This window comes from Alexandromys fortis, unplaced genomic scaffold (assembly GCF_014885135.2).
Source record: "Alexandromys fortis isolate MF-2015 unplaced genomic scaffold, M_Fortis_MF-2015_v1.1 scaffold_15, whole genome shotgun sequence".
Lineage (NCBI taxonomy): Eukaryota > Metazoa > Chordata > Mammalia > Rodentia > Cricetidae > Alexandromys > Alexandromys fortis.
This window is the reverse complement of record NW_026067911.1, coordinates 17,979,554-18,006,309: the sequence shown is the minus strand read 5'-3', so window position 1 is coordinate 18,006,309 and position 26,756 is coordinate 17,979,554.

Genomic DNA, 26,756 nt, shown 5'->3' with positions numbered 1-26,756 from the left:
AACAGTGGTGCATGAGCTTTCAACACACGCAAGAGAGATGAAAAAAGAGCTATAGGGAACTTGGGATTCTCTTTGCCATTTCTAGGGTCTGATAAGGCGAGCCCTACTGCACCTCCCTTAGGATCGAGGACAACAGAGGTGAAGGAGACCCTGTCTCCATGTGGACACCTCTCCACAGCCACAGGAGAGTCAGCAGAGGGCAGAACCTCTTTTTGGTGTCCAGTTTAGTCAATAATTTCTGGGCTCTTTCTCTCTCTCTCTCTCTCTCTCTCTCTCTCTCTCTCTCTCTCTCTCTCTCAGATGGAAAGTGGACTTTACGTAATGACATGTAAGCCGGCTGCTATGAATGAATTATGTCACCCAGAATTCAACGTTGATGCCTTAACTCCCAGAACCTCAGGAAGGGACTATGTCAGAGACTATCTTAGACTGAGATTGTTAGGGTGGGCCCTGATCCCATCTGGTAGTGACCTCCAGATAAAGGAGATCAGGCACTATGGCAAGATGAATGGATAACACCAGCTCCCAGGACCAGGACCAGGACCAGGACCCAAGACTTCTGGGTCATCACCACCCTGCTACCAGTATCACCACCAGATGTAGGTAGGAGATAGGCCAACCTGACAGGCTGCTTGCCATCAAGTCCTTAGGCCTACTAGTGACATCTTGAAATGAGAACAAATTTTTTTTATGAGGTCTTCTCATCCGGAATTCAAGGATTTCCATAGTAGCAGAAAAAAAAGGAGTCTGTTCATTGGGAGAGTCCACGACAAGGTGGCTTCATGTTTGAGTGCCCCATAAAATCTGAGGAGGGCAAAGATACTGGCCTAAACCAGCAGGACCTAGTGGAGTCAGACTCAGCCTCGGTGTTATACTGAATCATGTTTTTCTTTCTCCCCAAAGGAGACTGACTGGCAAGTCTGGGGGGCCCCAGGTCCGACTCCAGGACAACTGTTTACTTGAATGTTGGATAAGTCTATTTGTGACAATGGCAGAGTGAAGGACCCTCTTACTTATTACAGCTAGTCCACAGCCTCTAGGAACATGGGATCCTGATCCCTTCATTATAGTGGCATTTCATTTGTATTTTAATAAAATAATAATAATAATAATAATAGTAATAATAAGCTTGCCTGAAGAACAGAGAGTGAAACAGACCCCTGGTCAGCCTTACAGGCCAGGCAGGCAGTGGTAACACACACCAGTAGCCAAACTAGCTGCCATAGAAACCGGGCGGTGCAAGCCTTTAATCCCACTGATGTATGCCTTTAATCCCAGCCCTAGAGAGGAATATAAGATGGGAGGAGACAGCTCTCACGCACAGTCTCATTCTGAGATTCCCAGTGCCAGGCTCACCATTTTCAGACTGAGGTCGAGGTAAGAGCCAGTGGCTGGCTGCTTTGCTTTTTGGATCTTCAGGTAGAACCCAAATTTTTCTCTCTGAGTTTTTATTAATTGTGCTTCACTCCACCGATACTGTCAGGCCACACAGGAAGCCAGATGTTGCACAGCTGCTGGGAGACCAGAGCCGCTGAAGGCTTGCTGTGGCCAAGCAGGCTCTATACCCACAAGGATGCAACCAAGTGGCAAGTCTTCTGATCACATGTTTGCAATGGAGTAAAGGGGGCCTTGCTGTACCCTGGCCCAGGAGGAAGTCTTCCTGGCCTCACTTCCTGGCTCCCGGGAGCTGGGGCAGCCTCAGTTTCCCTGAGCACCTTCAACTTCTCTTCAGTGCTCTGCATTTATTTTCTACCTTCCCTCATTATTCCCTGTCAGGATGAGACAGCCAGAATTACCCGGATCCCTCGCACGGAAACAGTCACCATGCGGGACCAGTTTACCCGATGACAAGGGTACGGCAGAGACTAAGGACTAAGATGATATCTGCAGTCCCCTGAGGGAGGGTTTCAGCACCTAGGATGTCTGTATTTCACCATTTCTCTACATTTTTCTGTTCTGATTTTCTAAAACATTTTTTATCTACTGCATGTTCAAATAATTGAGAAGTGATTTTCCATTTTTTTTTTTTTGCTTGAGTATCGGGCATGCATCTAGAAGCGGCAATGGGCACACTTAAAATAAGGGGAAATAAATATCTCCGAGACGCGGCAGCAGACGAATTGGCTCCGAAGTGAACGGTAAAGATCCACACTTCGTTCCTACAGTGTTCCTTCAGACATATGGCAAACCAGGCTAGGTGCTTTTCATTTAAAATGTCAGTCATGCTGAATTCAAAACTTGTAGGCACCCCCAGTCAGTCAGTCATCCTGTTCTGGCGGGCACAAGGACATCCTCGTTCCAGGGGACGTCATTGCTCATCTTTCAAGGTCGACTTGAAGTTTTCAGAGGGAGTGCCAGTTTCCAAAACAGCCGTGCATGGTTAAAACCAGAGGCTCCAGCTGTCTGGTCTTAACACCCAGCTCTCCGTGCTCCCAGCTGCAGGGGAGCTGTTCCAGGCTCCCAAGCCCCTCACTGTACCGCCCTTGCTCTGCCCCTCCCTCTCACACCCTGTCTTTGTCAGGGGAGATAGGCAGGGGTATCCCGGGTGGGTAACTGGTGTTTTTAGCATCTCTCCTTGCTCTTGAGTTTTTCTATCCAGTGCCTGATCAGGTCTCAGATGAGTTTCTTTGCCTGTAGGGCTGTGGAAGTGTCTTGGAGGAAAGGATGAAAGGAGAACAGGGCGTAGTAAGACCTTGCACATCTGGATGAAAGATGAAACCACCTTACCCCAGCTTGGGACTCCCGAGATCAGGACACACAATAGGCCTGTGTGGCGCACACTCAGCAAAACAGGGACAGTAGGAAAAGAGGAAGCAGAAAACTGACTTTGTTTAAAACTACCAGCTACTCTACGTTACTGCTTGTATGATCAGACATGTAGACACATATATGAAGGTCCAGGTTTCTGCACAAAACCCTCATACACCATCATCGCCTTCAGGATGTTATAAGGAGATGTTCAATATGGACACTGAGTACTTTTAATCTTGGCCTCATAGGCTGACTTCAGAACCAAATCTCCGCCAAAGCTGTCTTAGGGTTTCTGCTGCTGTGAAGAGACACCATGACCACAGCAACTCTTAGGAAGGAAAGTAATTAATTATGGTGGCTCACTTAAAGGTCAAAGGTTTAGTTGATTATCGTCATGGAGATGTGCAAGCAGACATGGTGTTGGAGCTGAGAGTCCTACAGGCAACAGGAAGTGGTCTGTTTTATACTGGGTGTGGCTTGAGCATATATATATGAGACCTCAAAGCCCACCTCCACAGTGATGTACTTCCTCCAACAAAGCCACACCTCCTAAGAGTGCCCTTCCCCTTGGGAGCCATTTTCTTTCAAACTACCACATATATAATGTACAGTATTCAACTCAAATGTTTAAGATCCAATTAAAAGATGGCTGCTGGGTAAAAAAAGGCTTTGATCAGAGAGAAAAACAATAAAATGATAAAAGAACAAGCAATGGGCCTAAAGGACAAGAAGAAAGAAGCAGAGAATTTGCTGAGAACAAGAACCAGGTAGGCAATGTTCTTCATCAAATGCTAGGACAAGGCAATACAGAGAGATGCAGCCTCGGGGTGGGTGGGGGGAGAATTTGCCAAAGTGTAGAGTAGTTACCAGGAAGTTAATTCTTGTTCTAATTATAATTCTTTTTTTTAAAATATTTATTTATTTATTATGTATACAATAGTCTGTCTACATGTATGCCTTCAGGCCAGAAGAGGGCACCAGACCCCATTACAGATGGTTGTGAGCCACCATGTGGTTGCTGGGAATCGAACTCAGGACCTTTGGAAGAGCAGACAATGCTCTTAACCACTGAGCCATCTCTCCAGCCCCTCTAATTGTAATTCTTAGACAGATTCATGAAGATCCTCCCTTCCCCAACCTTTGTCATAATCCCTACCATCATCACTGACGTTTCCAGGGAGGTTTCCTCATGTCACCAGAAAAAAAAAAAAGGCAACTCAAATCTGAAGACATGTTATTATGTTATTACAGAAACAGTTCACAAAGTTCTGTCAGGGCTCAGGAGAGCAGGCCAGGTATGTCTGCAGAAGTCTCAAGCACCAAATCCATATGATGCCCAAACTTCAGGTCTCCTACTGAGTCCGGGCCTGCTTCCTGTAGCTGAAGTTCCCTCAGGAAAGAACGGGGACAGGGAAGAAGGAGAAGCCTACCTCAGAGTATTGGGTAAGCTCTCCTCTACTTTATAAATGAAAATAGAAGTGAGCATGGCAGAAGAATTGGGTGAGGCAGGGCAGTAGAAAAAGCCAGCCACAGGGGCTAGGAACGGGAAAATTTAGTGAATAAGCAGATTAAGATAAATCTAAGATTAAGATTTCTAAGACTCTCCCAAAAAGGACAAATTCATACTCTATCAATTCAAAAATACAGGTGTATTTGTTCCTTAGCACGTCACTGTGACTTAATCCATGACTGAAACAACTGAAAGAAAGGGAGTTTTGGTTTGCACTTTTAAGATGTTCAATCCATCGTTGCTTAACTCCATGGGCTTGGGGAAGATGCTATGTGGTGCTATAGGCAGCAAGCTGCGGGGACAGCAAGCCATAGGGACAGAGATGCCCAAGCCTCTTAGCACTCACATCACGGCCCCATGAGCCCAGATCCCAGGCACAAAGCTAACATTGGTCTTAGGCTTCAGTTTGCTTTGATCCAGTTTCTCCTTGATACTCCCAGTTTTGGAAACGGAACGTTTACTCTGTGCCATTGTGTATAGGAAGTAGGCTTCTTTTTACAAGGACTCCCAGCTAAAATTTACCCAGAGACTTTGAACTTTGGGTCATTTTATATTTATTTTATTTCACACGTATGAATGCGTCACCTTCATGCATGTATGTCCACTATATGAGTGCCTGGTACCCATGTTGGCCAGCAGAGGGAATCAGGTCCCTTGGAACTAGAATTACGGATGGTTTTAAGGCACCATCTGGGTCCTAGGAATTGCACCCAGGTTCTCTGCAAGAGCAACCGATATTGTCAACCAGTGAGCTATCTCTCTAGCCTTTGGACTTTTGAGCAATGCAGAGATTGCTCAGACTGTAGGGACTGTTGTTGTTGGGATGAATGACTTTTGCATTTGGCGATCACCATGAGCCTCTGGGGGAGGGGCAGGGGTTGACTAGCACAGCTGAAATCTGTTTCCCCGACTCGACTTGTGGCATTGCTTTGGGAGGCTGTGCAACCTTTAGGAAGTGAGGCCTAAGTGACAGACGTAGGTCACCAAGGCAGGACTCTGAATGTTACAGCCAGTCTCCGAGTTTTAGATGCCGCCTGCTTCCTGGTTCACGTGATGTAAGGAGTCTCTGTTACACACTCTCACCACCCTGAATCCTACCCCATGTTTTCACCATCATAAATAGAGGTATTCTGTCGTGCCTTCCCCACTAGCATGATGGACTGAAATTCTCTGAAACTATGAGCCAAAGTCATCCTCGTTCCTTTTGTCAGGGATTTTGGTCATAGTTACATAAAAATAAGTAATACACATAGCTTATAGAAAAATCCCTTAAAGAAAATTTGAAGATTTATATTCTCAAGTCAATTTTTTTCTTCAGTGAGCTCCACCCAAATATCTAGAAGGCATCTAGAAATTACATCATTAGTATCGTGGGCAAGCAGTTACCTCGGTGCTAATCCATGGTATGTCAGAAGAACAGTGCAAGCAGACAGAAGACAGAGCCTGGCAACACCTTCACGCATCTTCTGTTAGGCCCACTGTTTGCCCTTGAACCTATAGGAGAAACTGTACCCATTCCTTTAGTCCTGCTAGCGCATCCTAATCAATTTTATCCCTCATCTCTGTATTTTCTTCAAACCCTTCCTCAGCTATTCGGCCTCATTAAGAGGTAAGATTAACACACACACACACACACACACACACACACAAATGCAAGCACACACATATGTGTATACGTACATACACACACACACACACACATATATATATAAGTGTTTATATATGTCTATTGCTCTACGAGGCCTTCTGAAAGCTGCTTAGGGCAGAAGAATCAACTCTCAGCTCCCACATGCCAAGTGCTTGTGAATCCAAGTCCACTGTTGCCTTTTTCTTAATAAGAACAAAATGCAGCTGACTTACGTTTGACTTGCATAACCCTACAGCCCCCAGTTCCTTTTCTTCCATACTTGTGCATCGCCAGTTTCGTCCTGGCCTGCTTTTATGTCCTTATTTTCATTCCCACATAAATTAGCCCGGCTTTTCTCTATTAAGTAGGATCCTGTTTTCCATCACTTGCCTTTTACCCACCAGCCAGAAACCCTTTCAAAGCTCACCCTCTGTCTTATTTTATTTTTCTTATGTTGTGAATGGTTTCTGGCTAGAATGCCTTCTATTGAGTCTTTTTCTTTGCATGGAACTCAGTGTTGCCCATTTCATCTTTAAAAAGCTGAGTGATAAAACCTATTACTATGCATGCATGCTAACCTAAAACATTCATTTCAACAGTGCTTGCAAGGACACAGCTACCACAATGTCTGCCTAATGTTGTACAATGTTTAGGAGAGGGAAGGCCACTGATGCCAACCACTGGATTCTGTGGTTCAAATGCATTTGTTCATCTCATGCTTGAAACGTCCTGTGGGGTGAATTTTATCATTGGCATCTTTTAGGAGGGGTTGCCAAAGTTCAGAGAGATTTACAGAACTTATCTAAAACTCCAGAGTTAAAAGAGATTGAGTGATAACGTAAACCCATTTCTGGCAGTGTCTAAATTCCACATAGATCAATCTTTTTTTTTCTATCCCTAACTTATAAAATATTTCTCATTGCCAAGCTTATGTTTTTAGCCTAGCTGTAGTATCAACACCACTGGGCATGTCAGGTGAGTTACCTTACCTCCTTGTGTTGATCTTGAAAACAGGAGTAATACTCCCCCTTGTCTGACTCCCTGAGTTGTCCTAAAGGATCAGTGTAGAAAATATTTGATGGAACACATAGTCTAAACAAGCACGGACTATTATTATGCTTGTTACTGATCAGAGGATGCTTTCTAAGGATCCAACTCTCCCTACATAGTGAAAAAAGCATATTTATTATAAAAGAGATACATTCACCTAAGGAAGTGTTCTATTGGATGGGAGACTCTCTCCTCTAGTAACAGAACCCTGACTCCATTGCCATAAACAGCAAAGGTCAAAGGTCCCCAGATGGGATAGTTCCAAGGAACATTAATAGGCTCTTTGACCTCCTTGCTGCCCTGTCCTCCTCATTGTTTGCCCTGTACTTAAGTCAGCTCATCTCATGGATGTAAGGTAGCCAACTCCACCACCATATGAGAAACCTACTGTCAACAGAACTGAAGGATCCTAATTCTTCTTTATGATCTCTTCTTTAAGCAAGAGATTAACATACAAAATAGGCATTCTTGGGATAGGGAAATGGTTCAGTGGGCAAGAATTCTTGCAGTAAATCATGAGGACCTGAGTTTGAATCCCAATGTCCACATAAGAAGCCTATCACAGCTACACAAGTGCCTGAAACCCCAGTGCAAACGTGGGGCAGAGACAGAAAGGTTGCTGGGGCATATGGATGACCAGTTTAGATAAACAGTGTTGAGTTTCACGCTCAGTGGAACAAGGCCAAATGTGATAAAGGGAGACATCCAACATCCTCCTCTGGTCGCCATGGCACATACTTGCACATTCATCTGCTTATATGCCATATATGGACATACACCACACACAGAATAAAATAAACCTTCCACCTCACCCCATAGAAGAGCTTCCTTCACGTGCCAAAACTGTGCCATACAGTCTTATCTAAACCGATACCTAAACACAGCATGAACAACCAAGACTGTCTTCTGAGGCAGATGACTGTGGACGAGGTGGGTTCTCCAAACACAGACACAGCTCTGGTACAGTGGAAGGAAGGTGGTGCTGATGATCAACCAACTTCAGCATCATCTGGTTCTCCAGATGATGAGTGGCAAGCTCTCTTCCGGGAAAGAGGAAAGCACACGGTTGGTTCTCCACTCCATCCCACCCTCCACGGCCCTCTCATTTCAGCCCAGTTTGAGTTTAAAGCCTGTACAACTCCTTTCATCTCCACAGGCTGAAAGATCTTCCTGTCTCTCCCCTGGGCCTCTCACTTTCGCTCTGTTTGGGATGCAGCTTGTTCTAATCAGTGTGAGAATGCTGAAGGTCTGATTAACGTGTTCTTTTCTAGGCTTTCCCAAGTGAGGCAGCGAGAGGGAGTCGAGAATGGGAGGCTTTACTTAAATGAAGCTGCAAGTATCTCTGAGTCTCCTTTCCAAATCCCATCGCCCTTGACGAGCACCTACAATGTTGGTGCTATTACCTTCCCAGCAGACTCAGTCTCTGATGAACACTGAGCCTCCTAGATTCCAGAAAGAGAAGCCACTTGTTCTATATGGGCTGTGAGGAGTGTGTGGGCATTTCTGGATTCGGTTCAGTGGTCTGTGAACCACAGAGATTGGTACATTCCAAGGCAGAAGTTCTAGCCATCCAGATGAACCTCAGGGTTAATTATATAAGAACAGGTAATCACGATTCAGATGTAATTATTGGGTTGTGCAGCCATAGATGCTGAGTCTCAACTCGGGAATATTTTTATCCTTGGAGTCCACTGGCTTTTCCTGTCTTTCTCCTCCTCTGTTTATCCTAAAATTAACATTAATCAGCATTTGATTCCCAACACACTGTGCTTCTACCATATAATTATAACAAGTGTTCGTGTGTGTGTGTCCGTGTGTGTGTGTGTGTGTGTGTGTGTGTGTGTAAGGGAGGGAGAGAGAAAGAGACCTTAAACCCTAACTTTTATCTCTAACTCAAAATGAGCATCTGTAGATCTGAGCTACTCAGGTTCTGGGACCCCTAGATGTACTATAGGACGTCCCCATTCTTATGTGAAGGAGATCATGACCCACGCTGTAACAGCAAACTTTCAGTGAAGCAAAAGGAACATATTCAGAATTTGTGCTATAAAGAAATTACATGGTACAAAAACAGCGATATTTCAATTATTGCCTTAGTGACCACCAAAATAGTTAAGAGCGAGATAGACAAGCTTGGACGGCTAGTCACTCTCTAAACATTCTCAAAACCACACTAAAACCTCAGGCTGGATGTCATTCCTTCGTTTTCTGGTGCTAATTCTTGTGATGCTGGTTAGGAGTCTCAAAGCATTAGTGAGAGAAGTGTATTTTCCTCACTTTCTGATCAAGAGAGGAAAACAAGGCTAACGATGGCAGTCCCCTTTTCCTGTTTACACAGAAATATAAGTCTACCAGCAGCACTGACTCCATAAGCAATGGCCTAGGAAAAGGAGGGATTGATTTCTTTGCTATTAAAAGTTCTTGGATCTTGTCTACAGAGTGTGATGGAGGTTGCTGAGCTTCTGGATCTTTCTCAGAAATCTGGATGTAACCGGTGAATCTGTAAAATGCCCCCTTATTTTCAAACACGTATCGTCTGCAAGAGCCTCCAAGCCTTTGCTCAGACACCACAGGTATGTTTCATTTTGCTGTGTTTAAAATGATGACTGTGAGACTCAAAGAGGTTACAAGTGACTTACCAGGACTGTGATAGTTAATCTTGATCAGCTACTTGATAGGATGGCATCTCCCAGGAGACACATCTCCGGGTGTTTCTTTCCAGGGAAGTGTAACTACGGAGGGAAAACCCACCATGAAGGTGGGTGACCCTATTCCTCAAGCCAGGATCCTGAACTGAAGGAAAAAAGCAAGCTGAGCCCCATTCTTCATCTCTCTGCTTCCTGGCTGGTCCAGTGTGACTAACAACCTCATGCTGTCAGGACCGTGATGGGTTACATCCCATCTGAAACCACAACCATCAATAAACCAGACCAACCGAGCCCAAACGACAGCAACAATGACCACAAAACTCCCTCCCTTTAGTCACCTTCTTTTAAGGTATTTAGTCACAGACATAACTAATACAAAGATCAATGTAGGGTCACTGTATGGACCAGTTGTCCCACAGTTGCCATTAGAGTCACTGCCCTGACTCTCAAAAGTCAAAAGTCTCGGTTTGAATGATCATGTTGTCAGCTTAACTATAGCCCTAGGTCAGAACCCAGTCATCTAACTCTTGCTCCCTGAAGTATCAGGCAGTCAGCCAAGGAAATGAAGCACATCCTCCTCTGACCCCTGCATGGACGCACCACGTGATATACCCAGTAAGGCATGATCACCACAGACAAAGCACCTCTGCCCGGGGATGGTAGTCATGCCAAATGTCAATCTTCTCTTAACAGTGCCGTTCAATGCTGCCAGCGCAGCCCAGACTTGCCAAAATCCCTAACTGTTAAATGCTACTTAAGAGAACCAGGTGTTCATCATTTTTGGACAAACTAATCTGCTCAAAATGATCACTCTATTCTTCAACTGTTCTGTTCTTCAGCCAATTAGTCACTTCAGTTCTAAATTTACCTCCTGGGCTTGGATAGATGGCTTATCAGTTAAGAATGTGTCGTGTTTTTTTTTTTCCTAGAGGACCCGAGTTCGGTTCCCAGCATCACATCTAATAGCAGTCCTAAATTTACTAAATTTATCTCTTCTTCACCACAACCTTCCTTTTTTTAACAGCAAAATAAGAAAAAAATCATTAACTTATTGTTCTTATTCTGGGAGGTTGAAAAATATGTATACACAGGAAGCCAAAAATTAGTCTGGTTAATCACACAGAAATAGAAGCACTAATTCAGAGATATAATAAAAAATGATTTCAGAACCTTTTTTAATATTGGGTCTTGTATCATAGACGTCTAGTTTCAGATACTTGAGAGGTAGAAGAGGAGAGATCACAAGTTCAGGACCTGTTTGGCCTATGGAGTGTTCAAGGCTTGCCTGGGCAACTTAGTGAAATATTATCTCCAAATAAAAGGTGAGAAAAGAGACAAGGGCATAGCTTAGTAGGAGAGCATTAATAAGCCAGCACACATAAAGACCTAGGTCCAATCCTTGTAGTGCGCGCGCGCGCACACACACACACACACACACACACACACACACACACGCAAAGGCCAATTTATTTTCAAAGGTGACTTTGCTCACAGAACAAGACCCCAGCTCTACCTCTGCCTGAACTTCTATAAATAAATGGAAACATTTGAGAACACTCTTAAGTTCCCAAGAAAAAGAACCAAAGAAATAATGATACTTATAAGTCCTGTTATTCTTTATTTTTCTGCACGTATCAGTCTAATCTTGAGTGGTTTTCTCTCCAAGAGAAGAGATTTTATCAGCTACGGACCTCAGCCTGCAGCCAACGGCATTGTTCTTTTTTTCCCTAAATTTGTGCATTTTGGGGGATAAGCTCATCTGAGCATTTGGAAGGATATTGTGAACACGCTAAGCAGCTCAGTTGTTTGCGACTTAGGCATTGCCTCTATTTGTAACTCTTGGTAAGGATCACCTCACCCCTCTAGAGACTGCTCCAGGTGAGCAGTGTCCAACCACACCCACCCAGCTCTGCCTCTTCAGCTCTGCTCTTCCCACCAAACCCGCCCTCTTCTCTGCTAATCCACTATTCCGTGGAAAGCTTCCCAGCCATTGCCTAGCAACTCCCTCCCTGCGACCTGGGCAACACTCAAGACAGAGGCAAACAAGCCTCAGCTTGTCTTGGGCTCCACTGAAAACAGAGCAGTCCTGAAGCTGCTCAACTGATCACCGCGGGGCTCCCAGGAGGCCGTTTCAACGGAGAGGCGCCTGTGAAGGGCCACAAGAGCCTCTTGGTGTAGCATTCCCGACAGTATGGAAAGAGGCCGGCTGCTGTCTGCTTCGCTGCTTACTTGCTATGGAGTGAGCCTCAAGCTCTCTGAGGCCTGGTCTCTTGTGAACGAAAGGCGGGCTGTGTTCTAACAAGTGTTCTCATTCATTGAACACTTCACAAGTCGAGCCGTGCTGGGATAACACAGGTTGTCCAGTCTTCTCAGCCGCCTCCAGAGGAGGACCCCTGCTCTCCCCGCAGACATGCCAGATGAAATAAAGTTAGCCTCCAGTCACAGAGCACAAGATGTCTAGGTCTTCTCACCTTACCCCTAAAGAGGGTCTCTCTTGCCTCCCCTCAGGGGATTGTTGAGAGAATCAATAAAAACACAAGGTCAGGCGCTTGGGGAACTGCCCTCCAGTTCCTTGCTGTCTTTGGGCTGTCTTTTCTGATCTTTCTCTTTCCGGTGTTACCTAGCCAACTCTCCTGTTGTTCCCAGGCACCCACGAAGAGTGAGGTGGGCTGCCACACAAAGCGCTCACGTGCAATGCCACAGTCAGACGGTCTGCAGCGCTGGGGGATGGGGGAATGAAGACGGAACACTCTGTGCCAGAAATTCTCTGAGAATAATTATCTCCTGGGTCAGCCGGAGATGCCAACCAAACCGCTCCGGTGCAGAGGCCGATGACTCCCCGGGTTCCGTAGGAGCCAAGCAAGCCTGCCCTCACCCAATTACTTTCCTTCTTCTCTACCTTGGCCCCTATTATCTCAATTACCAGCCCCAAAGAGGACCCACAAGTGAAGAAGGGGTTGAAACCTCAATGGCCAACATCATACTTAATAATAACAATTATATAATTATATATCTCTGACATAATAATATGTAATTACCAATAATTACTATTAAACATCGCAGGGGTGACCACTGAGGTCCCGGAGCCCTTTAATTATTGTTATCATTGACAATGAAGCAGAGCTCTCTCTCCTTTAACCCTGCTTCTGTGCATCACAGGCCCAGCCTCCCTTCTGGGCTCCGAGGCTATCTATTTATCTGCTTGTGTTTTTCCTTCCAACCACAAGTGGCACAGGGAAACGGGGACCTGAGAATAGATCATGGGCTGGTGCCCTCAGGTTGTTACATGCACACCTCTTGGATATTTATTTTCTCCATCAACTCTAAGCTGGGACTAAAGTTAGTGAAGTTCCTTGTGATAGAGAAAAATCTCACGTCAAAATAGCTAAATTGGTGAAAATTATTTTTCTTTTTGTAGTTGTCATTGTTGGTTTTGTTGTTTCGGGGCAGGGTTTCCCTGTGTAGCCCTGGCTGCCCTAGAACTCACTCTGTAGACCAGGCTGGCCTCGAACTCAGAGATCTGCCTGTCTCTGCCTCCTAAGTGCTAGGATTAAAGGCCTGTGCTGCCACCGCCCAGCGGGTGAAAATGATTTTTAAAAAGCATGCCAGAAAATAAATGTCTTCCTTTTAGAAGAGCGATGTTGCTGTTACGTTTCTTATATTAACAAGAACAGCAAAAAGAGCTGGATTGAGACCATTGCCCCCATATCTGCCCAAACTGTTGGTTAAACAGGTAAAGATAGGCGACCCTTAGGAAGCCAAACAGTCTTCATCTGCTCGGGCTTGTTTCTGCAGTCTGCTATGTGACCTCCTCTGAGGAGACACACACGAACTCCCACCTTCTTTTCCCAGAATCCATCCTTGCAGGTGTGTTGGAGCAGTGGATAGTTGGCAGGGGGCACTCATGCCCGCCTTCTGAACTCCTTCTGAATATGTTTCATCTAACAGTGGTATAAGAGGACCTATTTCTTTCTCTAAAAACTATTCGGCAGAATTCCAGGTTCTGTCTTCTTTTGTTTCCAGCCCACGAGAGAATTCCCTGAGCAATTGTCTAGAAAACTGAGGGGCTAAAATCAGAGGATTTCCCTTTCCTGGCTTGAGAGCCAAACCCTTTCATCTCAGAGGGATGTCGCGGGGCAGAGGAAAAAGCAGAAAGTTCGCTTCCCTGAGAGATTTCAAGCTCCAGGGCCAGGGTAAATGACAATAATACGAATTCATTTGCTTCAAACGAAACTCATCGTAAGCTGATATATTTTAAAGAAGACACAAAGCAAATGGATTTTTCTATTCATCATGATAGGCCATTAAAAAAAAATGTTTTCCCAGCTTGATTTACCAGCTACCACTAAGAGGCTAATCATTTTAGCAGATAGTAATCTAAATTATCCCTCAATCCCGGGGGAATTCTGTATGCAGGTGACAGAATGTAGAATATAAAGTGGGTTTTGAGGCTTCTATGCCACTCTGTTTACGACTTGTCAAAGAAGCCTCTAAGTACAAAGCAGAATTAATGACAGAGACCAGAAGATCCGTGTGGACCTGTGGTTCCTACTCCAAGCCAGAGACTGGGCGACAGAAATAGACAGCTCTGTCTGTCATGGGCTTTCATGGGTCGGTGGCCACCCTCTTTTCTGTCACCACGTCAGTCCGTGTCTTGCAGGTGTGATAAACCAGAAGCAGCCCCCACCCACCACACAATGTCCTTGCCCATTATCACCGGACATCAGACACAGACTATGCCCCAAGTGTTATATGCATTTGAGAGCTGGGATAGGACAGAGCCCTGGAATACGTGAGGGCGTCCTCCCTCCTTCTCAAGAGTTTCCAGTTGATATCCAGTGTATCTACCAGGAAGCTGAACTTCCCTTGGGCTAGAAGTCCCTCTGTCTCTCCAGTTCCCATAGGCAGAATGCTTCTATTCCAATCAGAACCCCCACACCAGCCTTCCAAGCTTCTCCCTAGTCTGATATCTCTAGACTGTCCCTTTCCCTGCTCTTTGCCAGGCTAACTCTCGCTGGTCTTAAGGGTTCGAACTTTGAAGTTGTACTTCCTTAGGAGTCCCATGATCCATCCAACCTGAGTGCTCCCATCCAATCTGAGTGCTCCCCAGTGGTAGGACCCATCCTTCCTAGCAGCTCCCCAAACACAGCTTTACCAGTAGCTCTTTGTTTCACTCTCCATAGTAATCTCCATGAAAGCAGGTAGTATTTCGTTCATTTTTAATTACCCAGTTACCACATCCAACCATTTACAGATATCTGTAGCATACAAGAGTGGTTTTAGTCTGCAAGGTGGATAGAGCATTGTTGGTATGAATGGTTTAGACTCTAAACACCTGCCTCAGGAATACAGAAGAAAGCAGCAATTCTTCATCTCCACATTGGGCCCCTAGTAGGGCAAGTCAGGCATTGCCCAGTAGGGATGTAAAGGGATAGATGCTGAGTTTTTATCTCCCAGTACAGCATTCATTCATATCGAATGGTCAACACTTGGTTCTCAGAAATACCCCAGACCCCCAGATGTACTAGGGATCCAGTATCTTCCCTGGATTTTCCAGAAAAAGAGAGGGATGAGGGAGAGAGAGAAGGAAAGGGAAGGAGAAGGTGATTTTTCTGTGAATCCCAAGTCCTTATTTTTGTCTTTGGAAACTGAATTCGTGTGTGTGTGTGTGTGTGTGTGTGTGTGTGTGTGTGTCAAAAGTTTGAGTGAATTCCAAGACTCTATCCTCAGTGAGCTCCAACTATATGATAAACTGTTTTATCTGTGGACTTTGGGTTTGTAATTTAGCAATGTTCAGGAGCAATGGGTTCCACAGGTTTACCACCTTCTGCATGAGGAAATAAATCTTACACACATCTCCAAAACTCTTCTCTTCTTTGCTAAAACCTCCTCCCCTGCCACACACTCTTCTCTGTTTTCAGGTGGGAAGGGTCCTGTTTATCCTTCCTCCCTGCCTCTGGGGGCACAAGTTACCTTAGCACCATCTTTGGCTCTCTTGAGCCTGAAGCTTCCAAAACTTCCAAAAGAGTGAAGTTCTTGTCACTGGAGCTTGTACACCTAGAGACTGGCTCTCCAGCTCTGCCAGTGACATTGGTACTTTCTGGAGCTTTCTCCCACCAAGGTTCCTCATAAGAACCTGCATTCTAACAAAGACAGAGGGAGCTGTTGCAGAGAACCTGTCTCGGGCTGGAATGCTCCCAACACCTGCCCCTCTGCAGACCCTTCCCAGTTACAGAACAGCTGCCTGACAGCTGCCTGCAGCCACACCCTCTTACAAACAAGACTCTGGTTGGGGGGAGGCACACAGACAGACAGATGACTCTTAGCCTTAATAAAACAGGAAATGTTTAAGAGGACCCATGGAAATATCAGCTTCCTTGTGACCTGATCCCTTATGTTAATATATCTCTGTGTGTGTATGTGGCGTCTGTACACATATATAATATACACAGTATCACACATGATAAGTCAGATCTCATGGGAGTTTTTGTGTATCATGCACTCCACATTATTCTCAGATGGTGTGGTAGCTTGAGTGTAATTAGCCCCATAGTCTCATAGGGAGTGGTGCTATTAGGTTTTGCTTTGTTGGAATAGGTATGGCCTTTTTGGAGAAAGTGTGTCACTGTGGGAGTTGGCTTGAAGTTTTCCTATGCTCAGCATAGCTCAGTGTCTCAGTTGACTTCCTATTGCCTGCAAGATACAGGACTCTCAGTTTCAGCCTACATCTGCCTATATGCCAACTGTTCCTCATCATGACGATAATGGACTGAACCCCTGAAACTGTAAACCGCCCCACTAAATGTTTTCTTTATAAGAGTTGCCATGGTCATGGTGGCGCTTCACAGAGATAGAAACCCTAGCTAAGACATATGGGTTAAGGAGGAAGGGGCACAAGCTTTCAAAGTGGACAGGAATGCTTTTGGCGTGCCTCTGGAATCAGTTGTTCAGATTCCTCATCTACAAAATGAAGATGGTTCTTACCTTATAAGAGATCTGTGGGATCATGAAGTGGATACAAATGGTGTTCACCAAAGCTACTTGCTCTGACCCACCCTCAGCATTAGTACCAATACACACACGGTAGATCCTTACCCATCCTCAGCATTACAATCAATATATACACATGATAAACCCTTGAGATTTTTTTGTTGTAACTATTTTTTTATTTTATTATAGTTACATCCAGTTCAATTCTCAATCTGGTGCTGTGGTGTGTGTGTGTGTGTGTGTGTGTGTGTGTGTGTGTGTGTGTGTGTGTATGCATATTCATAAAGTGGCTAAGGTTTTAAATCTAGATCTTCTTTATCCTGAAATCACATCTTCAACTTCCTTACACTTGGGTCCAAACTTCATTCTGCAGCTGTAAGTCATTGCTCAGGGCTCTGAGGATGAGGCTGCCTGCCCATCCAAAAACCTGTGAATCCTGACACCTGAGCTTTGTTTAACTTGGGTTGTTCCCAGTGAGGAGTACAGATCTCAACAGGCAAACTGGCGATTTTCGGGAGCTTGCTGTGTTTGTTACCGCCTTCCTTTCACTAGAGACACTTAGTGAGCCACGGCCAAGGAGGCTCACCACACGCTACAGTGCTCAGCACACATGCAGACCTCAAAAGGAAGAGTCTGCCGGCCAGATGCTTCTAGTCTAGAAGCTGAGAGCAATCAGGACAGCCTTAGACTTCAAAGCCTCTGTGTCACCAACTGGGACCTTCCATTCTTTCCACTTTTCTCCACACCCCTTCAGCAAGCTCCTCCAATCTCCTTCGACCCCTTTCTGAGCCATCAGGAGCTCCGTTACCCCCAGATGCCTATGCGCTTGTTTGCTGATGGTCACTGTGTCATCCTCATGTATTCATGACCGGAACAACTTTGTGGGTTCTGGAGACCCATTTGGGTATGCCACAGTGTTTTGGTTGCCATTGGAGAAAGAGAAAGGTACACAAAGATTCAAGTGACGAGGCCTCATAAACTTTCCATAATACCCATTCTCCTGCGCACCTTCCATCACTCAAAGACCTGACAGGTAAGCTGCTCTAGCATTCGCTTTGGCTCGGGTTTCTGAGGTCCTTGTGCGCTGTTTCTCACACGCATTCACTTGGGCAAACACATCATGGAGTCAAGAGCAAGCTGTGGAGGAGAGCTGTGCACTTCGTGGCCCACCAGAAAGCAGAGAGACAGGAAGCATGCAAGTAGAAGTAGGGGTGATGGGCAGGTAGTGCCTCCCCCGCCAGGACATACCCTAGTAACCTTATTTCCTCCAGCGAGACCCCACCACCTACCTTCCACCAGCACCAAACAATGCCATCATGTTATGAATTTATCGAGGGATCTATACATTCATTATGCTACAGTTTCATGATGTCATTGTCACTGAAAATACCTTCGTGGACACATCTAAAGACAGGCTTCACTGAGCTGCTCAATCCAATCAAATTAACCGGCACACCTGAGATAACCAATTCCTAGAGAAAAATTATTTCAACACATGAGTTTACATGTCCCAGTCCATGTTGAAATGGCTTTGTTTCTTCTTGGGTCTCTTAAGGAACAGTATATCTTGGGGGTAGCATGACCGAGCAAGACTGCTCACCCATGGGTCAGAGGGCAAAGGGGAAGATACCCAACAATCCCCTTTTTAAAGGTTCCACACTTCCCAGCAGCTGTGCTCGGGGTGAAATCTCTAATACAAGAACCTTTTGGGGTGGTCAGGTCAAAACAATAACAGCATCGTCTTCTCAGTTGTCCTCGGACACCTGAGCTCCTGACTGTCCTTCAAGGACATCTGTTATTCAGCCAAGCAGCACGTTCCTGCTCCACCACTGCCGACTCCTTCCTCTACTTCCTCTACTTCGGAATCCAAGTCAGAGTTTGGATTTTCAGGAAGCCTAGCTGCACATCTGTTGCTGCACAGACGGCCCACCCTCCGGATTGTCCCGCTGGAGCCCACCCCGTGACTCTGCCCACATCGAACTCATCTTTGAACACCTGCCATCAATTTCACAGCTACTTAAACCAATAATACAGAGCCACCAGAACCTGGGGAAAGGGGCTGTTCCTGCCTGCATTCCAAATCTTCCGCTAAAAGAGACTACATTCCATCCGTGATCCCAAACGGTAAACTGGCAAATACATGAAATGCACAGTTTAGAAATGGTCCCCAGTGTTTATGAGTAACAAAACAGAACATTTGATATAAAGAACGTAAAATTAAGGAAGTACTCAGAGAAGCGTTGTGACTGCCAGAGCATCGGTTTGCCTAGGCAGGAAGGCATCTCATACAGAAGCCACAGCTCGTTCTTTCTTTGCTTTCTTTTGGCTGGACCTCTTGGGGTGTCCTGGGTCCATCCCTCTGATGACTTATAGGACATGGGGCAGGGCACACACCCAGTAGACTTAGTATGTAGACACCCCCCCCCCCAGTTCTTTCTAATAGCTTGAGCCCTTGGTGTTTCTGTCTATTTTCTGGTCTGTTTCATAGTTTTGGTTGTACACTTCATAAACACCTGCAGTAAAGCAAGCTTCAGAGCCTTAGGGGAAGTCGCCCCAGTTTAGTCCACTAGACATCAGAGAGTCTCTCCACCTTAAAGCAACGCTGGGGACACTCTTCAGGAAGAACTAGCAGAGAGGGCACCGTTTCTTTATCTTTACCTCCATGATAAACTCAAAGACTTACATGTTGAAGGTTTAAATCCAAGTCCAAGGCATTACTGCAAGATGGAAGAACTTTTAGGATATGGGGCCCGGCAGAGCTGTGTTAGTAAACTGAAAGCATGATCTCGAAAGGGATATCAATCCCAAAGCCTCTTTCTCCCTTCCCCTGACTCCTCTACACCATGAAGTAAAGAGGCCACCTTCTCTGCACTTTCTCTTTATGCTGCGTTATGCACAGACCTCCGAAAGACAGAGCCAAGGGATCATGACCTGAGACTCAGAAACTGAGTCAAACGTGCCTTTCCTATGCTTAGGTTGATTACCTCAGGCTTTTTGTCACAGCAACAGAAATCTGACTGACATTCTCCGTTCCTTACTTCGTTTCTCTAATTACCGTCCTGTCCCTCCACATCCTGCACAATAATGGTCCTAGCCTTGACTGGCACATCATGATGGAGTGTATCTACATCTCTTGCCAGTGATTGGTTCTGGGACTTAGATTTAGGATAGCTCATGACCTTCTCTTGATAGCAATTACAGATCCTAAAGTAGGACCAAGCCTATTCACCCAGTCAAACCCTAGGGGAAGAAGGCTCCTTTCACTCATAAAGTGGAACTCTCCTGCTAGTTCCATTCTTGGGGTTTGGTAAAAACAAAACAAGAACAAAATGCCACCTCAGTGTTTATCAGTGTTCTTCATCCAATCCTGTGTAGGAAAGATTAATAATTTTCTAACACAAAGGACAGCAGAGCAGAAAGACATTCATGACAGAGCTCTGAAGGGCACTTGTTCTTCCTGTTGTGAGGGACAGGACATCTTCCTGTATGTTCCGTATGTATGGAAGGAGGACTTCCTCCTGTATGGCTTAGGTTTTCTCTCACAGTCCAGAGTGTCCTAACTAATCATTTCTACATCTGGGCTGAACTAGGAGGTCCAGAAAGACAAGGGACCTCCTCTTCTTCTTCCAGGACACTGTGCCATCCCCTGACCCCATCTGACTTGGAACCATGGTTTCAAATGTTCTCCCAGGGCCACACAATAGCCAAGGCACCTCCGTAAAAGACTGCAAAGCTTTCAGCCCAAATGGAAACCCTTTAAACAAAGCTTCCAAGTTTCCATAATGCCCTAGTTTCTTCTTTTACCCCTCGCTAGCCCTCCATCCCTTGCCTCGCCTCCACTCACAGCGGTCCTTGACAGGGATGCCCGTTCTTCTCCAGACCGTTTGCCCATGATGGTCTCGGGTACCAGTGTTTATGACGCCCATAACAAACACTTGCTAATCTCACAGAAGCCACTGGGAATGAGGAAGCCTACAGTTCATCTAGATGAAAAGTGTTTTTTCATTTTTTATTTTTCCTTGGCATCAGTGTCTTAGAATAGAACTTGGATCCAGGCTTGCTTGAAAGGGAAGCGCTGACAGGGCTCGCGACTGGAAGTGTATCGGTTCCAACACAAGGAAATCAACAGGGAGAAGCTAATGAAACGGAACAGTTCTCATATTAACCAGTTAGCTATTCAGCTCAGGACAGATGCGGAAAATAAGCCCATATGAGACAAATTCATTAAAGTGAAATTATCTATTCAACACCTTGATATCTGAGCAGACTGATGTTTCGAAATTATTATAATTACGATCATGGGGTAAAAAGAGCCAAACTTTTGAAAGAAGACTTGAAAAAAATTACAAATTCTAATACTACCCTGTGAGATGAAAATACTGAGCTGGTCACAGATCCCCAGGATATCAGCAATTGCTCTAAATCCTTCTTGATGAGGAATCTGTGACTCCAAGCTCAACATTAATTCAAATGCAAATACTATCTCTTCCTCCTGAGAATCATTATTCCTGATTCGGCAGGCAGTTTAATGGGAGATCTGCAGGTGCACGGCCAACTTTGAGCGGGAGAAGTTGTCCCTGCGTCAGACAAAGCCGCTTTGACTCCCAAACACATGGACTCCGTCTGACTCAGAGCCCAGGGATGCAAGGCTCCTCCCTGCCTCTGAGATGGGAATCTCTGGGAAGGCACATGGAACGCAGCCGGGTGTAGGTTTGGGACACATGGCCAAGAGAGCGTCACCAACCTTGTCTACTTTGTGCAAGCCTGCACCCCAGTCTCCAGCACCTGTTCACCCACATTGGCCTTTTCGTGGAAACTCCTTAGACATCATCCTCAGGAAACAAACTATCTCCAGCATTACTGCCTTTAGAGAACCCTGCAGGTGGTAAGGCTAGAAGCTTCTGGCATTGACTGAAGAGCTCAGGCTTGAATGTGCGATGTTGGGGATGTTACACGGACATTTTGGGCCTCTGTTTCTCTGACAGCAAGATTAGGCTGTTAATATCACCTACCTTGCGAGTCCATAGAGTGGCTTAAAAAAAATATAACAGGCTTCCCACGGGAGCGTAACAAGTGGCTAACATCAAGAGCACTGAAAGCAGGCTTGCCAGGTTCAAATCCGCCCTCCGCTACTTGCCTCGCTAAATTTTCCTAATTACCAGCTTAGTGAATATGAACTGGGGTGATACTATTAACAGCCTCCCTGTGTTGTTATTAAGATTAATGATTTTAATTAGTTCGAATCAGTGTCTTGCTCATATAACAAGCATTACAGAAACCATGAGCACAGAGTTGGGCTCATTGCGAGACTTCGACGAATGTTCTATGTTAGTAAAGAAGGAGTGTTTGTGTGAATAGAAGTAACATTGTGGGAAGAAGGGACAGAGGATGCTGTTTTAAGGATGGACATGAAAGGAGCAAGATGTTTTCTGCTAGAAGAAATTGCCCCTTGACAGTCTTTTTATAGCAGCTTCATATCTGTATTAGTTAGTTTGGGGGTTGTGACAAAACACCCCAGGGAGCAGCTTAGACAATGGAGATCTATTTTCGTCTGGCTCTGGATGCTGGAAGATCTGGGTACCAGGCAGGTAGGACGCTGGGCAGGGTGCTGCTTCCAGCTTTCAGACGGTAACTTCTTGCTATGTTCTTGCGACAAAGAGAGAAACCTCTGCCCTTATTTTTTACTATTTTTATTTTATATGAATGAGTAGATATCTATATTGACAGTGGAGGGCATCAGATCCCCCTGGAACCAGGGCTACAGGTGGTTGAGAGCCTCCGTGAAAAGGCTGGAAACCAACCCTCCATCCTCTGTGAGATCTGCCAGTACTCTGAGTACCACCGAGCCGTCTCCCTCAAGCCCTCTGCTCTTCTTATAGCCCACAGTCCTTTCACATTAAGATTCCACCCTTAAGAATTTAACCAACCTAAATTTCCTCTTAGAAATAATCTCTGTACTAGACCTCAGGAGGTTGGTAGAGGAAGATCACAAATTCAAGACCAACCCGGGCTACTTAAGTAAATACAAGACTAGCGTAAGAAACTTAGCGAGACTCTGTCTCAAAAAAGGGGGGTGGGGTGCTGTGGGTATTGTTTAGTAGTAGAACTCTTGCCTAGCTTCAATACCCATCACTGCGAAACATCAGGGAAAACAAAAGAAAGAGATTTTGTGATCACATTGGGTGTCAGAGGGTCAACACATGGGTTGGGGAAGGGGAACACAATTCAACCAAGAATATGTCCACAGTCGAAATACTATGGGATGCCCTGGTACTCCAGAATGGCCCACTAAAAATATACAGCAGGCCATTATCAAAGGCAGATCCAGGAGCATGGTTCCAAGGGGAGCAAAATAAAATAGTTGAACCCAAAGGGATGCTCTCACCTGTCTGTGTGCAGTGAACAAAGGTCAGAGTGGCCACAGGGACATGAAGTCCTTCTATACCTAGAACACCAAGTCATAGGTTATGTTTCAAAATCCCAGACACAGCATGTCAGGGACATATGCTGTTCTTATCTGAGTATAAACATAACAACAGCCTTGGTGTCAGTCTTCCAGGGTCAGGAAGACCTGTCTGGTGCCAGTGTTTATATTATTTTTTATGCAACAGCTAAAAAGGGGAGGCCTGGCTATTTAAAGAACTAGTTTCAAGAAATGCACTGATTCAACAAATAGCTAGTAATACACACTTGGCAAACTTGTATGTGATAACGGTAACCCTAAAAATTTGTGCAGAAAAAATGGAGAAATAAATTATAAATGTTTAGTTAAAAATAACTCCACATAAAATCTGGAAACTCTTTAGCAAGATCACTAACCATTCCTTATTTTTGTTTTGTGGGGTCCTCTATATTATGATTGGAAAATACAAACTGAGTTTCCTTGAGCTACCGCATATCTTATATGGGAGCTTTTTTTTTTAACATATAATATGATTCTAGATCACATTAGTTAAATTATATAAAGATATAGATAGATAGATAGATAGATAGATAGATAGATAGATAGATAGATAGATGGATGGTAAGTGAGAGTTTCAAGTTCTGTCACACAGAACTTTATCACAGATTATTTCAGGGCAGACAGGGTATAAAGCCATGTGCAGTAAATGATCAATCACTGGCGTATTGCCACATCTAACAGGGTTGACTTTGCCAGGGCTTCAATTCCACTACTGTGGGTGTACAGTGTGATGGCTCCAGTGGCAGCAGCTAAGGTCACTTTAATTTCAAGAGCAAGTTTAAAGATGTGGGGGGGGGGGGGATAGGGTGTGTGTGTATGTGTAGTATGTATGTGTGTGTGTGGTGTGTGTGTGGTATGTGTGTATGTGTGTGTATGTGGTGTGTATGGTGTGTGTGGTGTGTATGTGTGGTATGTGTGCATGTATGGTGTGTGTTGTGGTGTGTGTGTGGTGTGTATGTGATGTGTGTGTATGTGGTATGTGTGTGTGGTGTGTGTGGTGTGTATATGTGGTATGTGTGCATGTACGGTGTGTGTGTTGTGGTGTGTGTGGTGTGTATATGTGGTATGTGTGTATGTGGTGTGTGTATGTGTGGTGTGTATGTGATGTGTGTGTATGTGGTATTTGTGTCTGTGGTGTGTGTGGTGTGTATGGTATGTGTGTATGTGTGTGTTGTGGTGTGTGTGGTTGAGTATGTGTGGTGTGTATGTGTGTGGCATACATATATGTAGTGTGGTTTGTGTGTGGTGTGTGTATGTGTGTATGGTGTGTGGTGTATGTGTATGCATTTGAATACAAATAATCCATCTACTTCACCTTTAGTGTTGAGGAAAACGACTAAAAACAACACATGCAATCAGTGCCCCCCCCCCCGCCTTTGCCGCCTTGATTTTTCTATCTTATTATCATTTTCAAAACATACAAAGGTAAAGAAACAAAATGAAGCCAATCAACAACTCCTTCCTTCTGCCCTGGAAACACATCTCTGTCTTTTCCTCAGAGAGAGTCAAATAGACTCAGTTTCCCTGTTTGCCTATCATTTCAGAGGTGAGCAAGCCTTCCCAAACCCAGCTGATGGCTCCGACTGTCTTTGTTGATGTCTTGTCTTGTGGTACCTTGAGCAGCTTTCCCCCTAAATCTGTCTTTAGCCCCAGATGGACGAGTCAGCCGTCAGCTGACCACTCTGACAGGGCTGACTGATCATCCACTGCCCTCCTTCTCTCCTCGGTTACCACACAGAGATTTCCCACCCTGCAATAACCCAACCACAGCTCATCCTAGGGAGAAAACTGTAAGCTGGGGACCAGGGCAGGAGCAGGCTGACCCTCTCCTGGGGCCAGAGGACAAACAGGGATGCCTGTCCAGATGTCTTCAGCTCCCTCGGACCCCTTTTCTCCACAGGAGGCATTGGTTTCCTTCCAACAGCTGAGAGACCCCAAACCTCCCTCAACCTCAAATTCCTTCCCTGCTTCTCCAGCCTGAGGGGTCTCCCCAAGCTAATAGAGACCCTGAGGTTGGAAGGCCCCAGAATCCTTTTTGTCTATTTATTGTTTACTTTTTTTTTAGAAGCAAAAGAGACAGAACCCCAGGAGACATGTTTTTTCAGGGCCCTACCGGGTGGCCTATTTATTTCTGTTCTCAAATGGAGTGACATGGGCCTCTCCTACTCCCTCCACGGTGAAGGCATTGCTAATAACATCCACCCGCCCATCACGCTGTGTTGACTGCTCATGTCTATGGCCCTTGTTCCAGTATCCAGGTGGCATCATATGACATTCAGAAATTCTTGGCCCTCTTCCTTGTGCTACAAATGTTTCAAATATCACAGAAGGAAGAAAGCAGGAGAGAGGTTTGATTCGAAAGTCAAGTTGCTCTCCTACGATTGCCTGTGCTGTGCACAGTTTGGCAACTTCAACCATAAAAACGGCATCCTTAAGTCCCCCCCTCTCTCCCCCCCCCCCCCCCCCCCCCCCCCCCCCCCCCCCCCCCCCCCCCCCCGCCTCTCTCCTGCTCACTCTTCCGTTCAGTGTTACGGTTTTCATGTGAACTGTCCTCCACAAGCTGATGGGTTTGAATACTCGGTCTCTAGCGGGTGACGACGTATAGGAAGGCTGTGGAATCTTCAGGAAGTAGGGGCCTACGTCAGAGCAAGTGGCTCCCTATAGGTGTGAGCCTTGAGGGGTGCAGCCCAGCCAATTCCGCCCTTGCTCTCTTTGCTCCCTTGTCCATTGAGAAGCATCAAAGTGTACCACAAACTCCCCATACACCTTGCCTTTCCCACTGTGATAGACAACAGCCCCCTCAAATCTGAACTCAAGGTTCAGCTCTCCTCTGTTAAGCTGTTTCTGTCACGCATTCTGTCAGAGCACGAGTAAAGTAGCTATAGGCCTTCCGTCCCGCCCTCGCCAGCCTTGCATGTATTCTCAGAAGGACCAGGTGAGCCTGGTAACAGCGCCTAGTTTCAGGACCCGCCCTGGAGAACTTCATTTGAGTGACACAGATAGGAATTCGAGAGTCTGAATTTGGAACCGCAGATCAGTTGGTTCTAAACAGAGAATTAAGTCTAAGACCACAAGAGCTCACTGCCTAGGTCAACCTGGCATTTTCTAAATCCTGAAGAGTGCTCCATCTTTTTTAAAGCATTGCTCGATGAATCCTTTTATTTTTTTTTTTCAGATTAACTACTCAAGGTTAGATGCTGTCTCCAGTCTTTAATGGGTATGTTAATACCTGCTAAAGCAAACAATATATTTTGGGCTTGTATAATTGTTTTTTTTTTTTTTCAATTCAGTAACAATTCTATTATCCATGTTGTCTACCTAAGGGTGTGAGATGAGAGAAGCTCTGGCCCCCAGGAGCACACAAGCACATTAAGTCAATAATTGTGGGCTGCAGAAAAGTCCCAATTACAAAGATAGACGCGGATTGCTATGCAAAAACCTAACAGGGCGTTTACTTGAGACAATAGTAGAGAGGCTCTTCAAGAAGATGGAATCACAAAAAAGACTCTTGATAAAGAAAGACATTAACCACTTCAACAGATGAAAGAGGCAACAGCTAAAGCTCAAGGTAGAGCAGGCTCAAAGCCTACTGAGCTTCTGTGAGGAGACAGGATGTTAAAGTGGGGGCTCATGAGGCAGGACAACATGTTAGCTTGTTCCAGCTCTCATAGTAACATTCCGTATGACCAACTGACAGAAGCAACAGAAATGTGTACC